The 6,230-nt window shown below is 41.2% G+C and overlaps 1 pseudogene; it reads left to right on the top strand.

Moving 5' to 3' along the window:
* Window positions 1-734: 734 nt before the first annotated feature.
* On the top strand, window positions 735-3,804 carry LOC145469620 (E3 ubiquitin-protein ligase TRIM45-like; annotated as a pseudogene).
* The last annotated feature ends 2,426 nt before the right edge of the window (window positions 3,805-6,230 follow it).

A 6,230-nucleotide genomic window follows, 5' to 3' on the forward strand; every position in this document is an offset into this window, starting at 1 on the left:
GCATCCAATCCGAGGGGAGCCACAATGCTCTTGGCTGTTTTATACCACGCAAGCCAGGATAATTTCCAGCAGTGTTGGTCAGTTTGGCTAAAGTGTGAGCAGTGAGGTCAGCTGTTACAAATCACAGCAGCTCTTAGTTCAAACTTGCCAGTGATTTTCACCGTCTAAAGAAAAAGATCCATATCAAATTTCTCCTTACTTAGTCACAATATTTTTGTAAATAATTTTGAGAGAATTTGGGTTTTAGTCAAACGTTTTCAACTATGATGGTTGCGTCTTGCATTTTCATAACGTGTCTTCTTACATTTGCCATAAGATGGTAAGGAGAAATGAGGCTTTCATCACAGGAGCAGGTGAAAGAGAAAGATTTTAGAGGATGGATAAGATGCCATTGCCATATGAAAATTACAGTCCACCACGTTGCTCGCAGATAATCGCGAGTCTTCGCGAGTCCGTAGAGATTGTAAGTTCAGACCATTGCTTGGAGTTTTGCCTGACCAACGCACCCCAACAAAATGAGCTGTCCATCTTTTGCGCGAGAACAAAGCAAATGAAGTCAACTCAGACAGAAAGGAATCGAAATACAGACTCCAAAACAGTAATGTTTTAGTGACATCTGATCAACGAGCCCTAATGGTCACATTAAGAATCAGTATCCAAAACAAAATGACAAAGGCTCTTAAAGCAACGTTCAATGATTGGTTTCAACAAGGGAAAAGATTAGCATAATTCGGTTTCAAGAAAGGAAACGATTAGCATAATAAACAGCCACGATTCAGAGAAGAGTGAAAAGAAAGTCACAAGACTTCATTGTTTCGAGTTGAGTTCCGTCGAAACCTTGCTTTACTCGCTTGTTTCTGAACACGACATGGATATCAAAACGTTGCTCCATAATCTCCGCGAAGAAGTGTCTTGCTCGGTGTGTTCCGACATATTTACCGATCCAAAACATCTGCCATGCTTACACAGTTTCTGTCTGCACTGCTTGAAACAATGGCCTAGGACGAGCCATGGCTGCGACACCATCAGATGCCCAAATTGTCAAGCCGTTAGCAGAGTACCTGAAAGTGGCGATCTGAAAGATCTTCCAACCAGTTTTTATCTCAATGGCTTGATTGATGTGTGGCAATAAGAGAGTGCAGAAGTAGTCAAGTAAGATGTGGGAACTGCGAGAAGAAAAGCTCTGAGACTTCTTATTGTTTCCAGTGTTGCATATTTCACTGTCAAGAGCGCGTCACTGCACACAACATCATGCGAAGCAATAAAGATCACCGTGTTCTGGCGCTGAAAGACTTTCAAGAGAAGGACTATGAGGATGTGCTCAAGCGACCTGTGTTCTGTACAAAGCAACGGCACGAGAAAGAAGAGTTAAAGTACTTTTGTAAGAACTGTGAAGCGGCCGTTTGCCAATCTTGTGTTTTGATGGATCATCCTGGTCATTCTTTGGAGCCATAGAAGACGAAGCTGAAAGACAAAAGATTGAAATGAAATCAATGATTGAAACACAGAAGCGTAATTTACAAGCAAAGCTGACTGCTGTTAGTAAACTTGATGAAGACTACGCGAAGATCATACAACGAGGCGAAGAGGTGAAGAGAGACGTTCAGAGGACTGTTGACAATTTAATTGCTAATATTGAAGCGAAGAAGCAAACTATTTTTGCAGCGGTGGAAGACCAAAAAGAGAAATCACTCAAAAGTCTAACAACGCAAAAGACTGAGATCGAGCATCAAATAGAGATGATCAAATCATCGTTGGATAAAGCTGATAAAGTTTTGACTCGAAGTGCAAACGCTGAAGTCGTTCAAGTGAAAAAGTCATTACAAACAATCTTGGAGGGAGTTGATCAAACTACTAAGCCAAGTGAACGTGACCTGAAAGATCTTCCCGCGTTGGTTTTCGTGCCAAATCAAAAGATGTTGAAAACTGTCAACACCGAAGAAATCGGAACACTGAAAATACTGCAGCAAACTGAAGCTAGTCAATCTGTCGCTGAGGGCAAAGGACTCCAAGAAGGAACTGTTGGAGTTGAAGCACAGTTTGTTCTGGCCACAAGAAACGTAGAGGGAGAGCAGTGTTACAATAAACATGACCGTGTATCGGCAGAGATCAGGGATGAACAAGAACGAGAATGCGCGACGGAAGTGCGAATAAATGACAATAACGATGGAAGCTACAAAATCTGCTATTCACCGAAAGATCAAGGCAAATACAAAGTGACAGTAAAGGTAAACGGCAAACAGGTTTTTAATAGTCCTTTTTCTATTGATGTGAAATTATTTCAGGCCAGACCTGTTTTTTCTTTTGGAAAACAAGGTTCCTCTGTTGGAATGTTTAACCATCCCAGGGGGGTGGCAGTGAATGCCAGGGACGAGATAGTTTTAACTGATTGCTGGAACCACAGAGTTCAAATCTTCACGAGTGATGGAAAGTACTTAAGATCTTTTGGTCGGGAAGGTAACAAAGCGGGCGAATTTAAGTATCCAACTGGAATAACTTGTCATACAAACAGAACTATTTTCGTAGCAGACAACATGTACAATAACTATAGGATCAAGATTTTCAGTGGGGAGGGTGAGTACGTGGGTATGTTTGGTATGGAAGGAAGCCTTGACAATCAGCTCTCTAATTTTTCTGGTTTATCTGTAGACAGTGATGGTAATATCATTGTTGCTGATGCAGGAAACAAATTGATTAAGATCTTTTCTCCTGATGGCAAGTTTTTAATGAAGATGGGTGGGCAGGGTTCTTTTATTTATCCTATCCACTGTGTTCAGTGTGACAGATATCTCATAGTGTCAGACTGTTTTGAACACTGTCTGAAAGTTTGCGACAGGAATGGAAACTTTCAGTACAAGTTTGGAAAGCAGGGTGGGGGAACGGGGAGTTTTTTTTTATCCCCATTGCTTGTCAGTGAGCAAGTGAGGACATCTGATGGTCTGTGATTCAGGTAATAATAGAACACAATTGTTTGAACTTAATGGAAAGTTTGTTGGCAAGTTTGGAACAAAGGGCTGTAATTCAGGAGAATTCAATTATCCACGGTCTGTAGCAAATCTCAGTAATGGCCGAATTGTTCTTTGTGACGAGTATAACCATCGCATCCAAATATTGGAGTGAACATTGTCATTTACAAACAAAACGAAAACCGGTAATTATCGGGTTATTTTTCAGGGATTCAAAATCCATTTTAGTTTTCAGTTAGTTGAATTTGTGGAATTCTTTTCTGTGGTAAAACGTTAGAGATGCAGTATTCACGTAATTGCTGGTGGTTTGGTTCTGTATCGGTTGAACTGTTCAATAATTGTTCTGGGAGTAGGGGGGACGGGTGGGTGGGTGGGTGACAAAAACAAATTTGTGTCTCTGGCATGTGGATGGGATAAATAGCCACATCTCTTGAGTTGTATTGTATGAATTATTTTGAAGGAAAAAAAAACATTTGTTTGTTTGCTGCACCAGTGGTTATATTGATTAATAGAGCGGTGACTAGCAATACTAAATAAGAAAGTAATAAAACCACTTAATGGATTAATTGCTGAAATAAGAACCTCAACTATAGAAGAAAAGGCTGTTTAGAGGATTTACGTTTTCTTAATTTAGAGAAGAAACGTATTGTTTCTAAAATGATTACTATACTCTTTGACATTTCATTATCTTTATGATGTTTTCATAGCAAGTTTGTTTTAGGGATTAGCAGGTTATTGACAGTCAGTTATGTACTGGAAAATATGTAGTACAATGAACATTGCTTCAATGAACTTACTTGACCAGCTTAAGATTATATCAACACTGGTGTCTGAGAAAACGGGGTTCGACTGTATCTGTAGGTTAATATATATGTTTTTAAAGTTTGTATTTCAAGCTTTATTTTATTGGACCTTTAAAGTTAGCTACTTTAATGATGAAACGTTTTGTAGAAAGAGCTGTTAGCAATGATGACTAGTAGTGAATAGCTTTTGATATGAAATAATTGTAAAATCTTCATTTACTTTGATAATGCAAATAAACAAAGTGTGAGTTAAGCAAAGTTGCTTTTTTCTTTGAGTTTACTTTTGAGTTTCTTACGTGAAAAAAAAAAAAGAAAAAATGTTAGAGATCGAAAAGAGAGGTTCATAAATTCAGAATAAAAAGGTTGAGATTATTATTTGCCCAGTACGGGCCGAATAAGCTTGCTTAATAAGGTTTTATCCGTATCCAAGTCTGTTCTTTTGTGACTTGGCGTTATAAATCGAACAAAGCCGTGTCTTGAAAGTTCCAATTTAAATTTGTGACAGTTTATCCTATTTTTAAGTTGCGTGATTCAGGGAATCTAAGAATAGAAATCGGAAGCACGAGCCTGACAGTCTCAATTATTGCAGTTGATGATTACCAGTTAATTAGTACCAGATGGTAAACGTGTTTCATCTTATCAACAAAACAAGCTTGCGAGTCAGGTAATATTCCGTCATCAATCAAACTGTTTTCTTTTTTAGGGGGGGGGGGAGGGGGGGTCAAAGGCTGGTAAAAGGTCCCGGTGAGAGCTAGTGTTGCCACTAGGTAGCTCTTGTAAGTGCCGAGAAATGCCTACCGTCTCAAAAAGGCTCTGCCAGCAAGTCATATGTCACACCTCCACGTTTGGTGACCCTGGTAATACGATGTAGCTGAGTGACAATGGCGAAAGGCGAGCTTCCAGCGCCTTTAAATATCTGGTACCCGTGGCTAGGGGAAGGACACCCCGACAGAAAATCCCTGGTCCTCCAGGTTGGGGGTTGGGCATGGGGCCAATCAACCCATCCCGTAAAAGCAAGGTGATTACGGAAACCGGAAATTGATGTCAAGGCCACTCTTTTGAGTGTACCGATAACCACCAAGGAGCGAGATCAGCGGCCTGCTATCTTACGGGAGACGACTCCGTCATCCTGATGGACAGCAGTATGAGGAATGCAGGTGAAAGCCGAAAGGAAACTTGCATGCGGATAAGGGCGTTGACTCACCCTAAGAAGACAATGAGAGTGGGATGTTGGAACGTGCGTACCATGTACAGCACCGGAAAGACTGCTCAGGTTTGTAGAGAGATGGCAAAGTACAAGGTGGAGATCCTAGGGATCAGCGAGTGTCGATGGACAGGGTCTGGGCAGGTTAGGACACAAAGAGGAGTGAATATAATATTCGCTGCAGAAACGATAACCAACACCAAAGCGGTGTGGCCATTATGATGAGCAAGGAGGCATCTAGGGCTCTGGAGAGCTGGAACCCTGTGAGCGACAGAATAATAACAGCTAGGTTCAAATCCAAGCACATAAAAACAACCATTATTCAAGTCTATGCACCGACCAATGACGCTGACACCAATGAAAAAGACGGGTTCTATGAACTACTGCAACAGGTGTATGACAGGACACCTCGATATGACATCATAATAACTATGGGCGACTGGAATGCAAAGTTAGGGCACCAAATGGAGGGCGAAAACGGAGTGGTTGGTAAGCATTGTTTAGGAAGCGACAGATCTGATAATGGTGAAAGGTTCATAGAGTTCTGTGCGGCCAACAACATGGCCATCATAACGACCATGTTCCCCCACAAAGACATCCATAAGTACACCTGGACCTCTCCAGATGGAAGAACAAGGAATCAAATCGACCACATAGCTGGTAATGGAATATTTAAGAGATCGGTACAGGACGCCAGGGCTTTCAGGGGAGCCGACGTTGGAAGTGATTACAACCTGGTTGTTGGAAATATTCGATTGAAGCTAAGTGGGGTGGTTAGAAAGCAAGGCGAAACGACTGCACGGAAATATGAGCTGAGCAAGCTAAAGGTGCCTGAGATTAAACAAAGATTTGTCTTAGAGCTTAAGACCAGATTTAGCTGCTTGACAGAAACTGAGTCTGATGAAACAGGAAATGATGACACCCAGAATGCCGAAAGCGTCGAGGAGAAATGGTCGAACATCAAGAAGGCCTACTGCGAAACGGCAAAGTCAGTTCTTGGTCATAGACAAAGGAAGAGCAAGACTTGCATAAGTACAATAAGTTGGAGAAAAATTGACGAAAGAAGGAAATTGAAGAAGAAGATGGAAGAGACAAGATCAGAAAGGATAAGAGAAAGAAGGAGAATAGAATAGGCAGCAAAACGGAATAGATGTCAGCGACGAATGTATCACCCGACAGGAAATAAAGCAGGCTCTGAAGAACATGAAGAATGGCAAAGCAGCTGGAATGGATTCAATCACAACAGAGCTACTGAAG

This window comes from Orbicella franksi, chromosome 15 (genome assembly GCF_964199315.1).
Source record: "Orbicella franksi chromosome 15, jaOrbFran1.1, whole genome shotgun sequence".
NCBI classification, from domain to species: domain Eukaryota; kingdom Metazoa; phylum Cnidaria; class Anthozoa; order Scleractinia; family Merulinidae; genus Orbicella; species Orbicella franksi.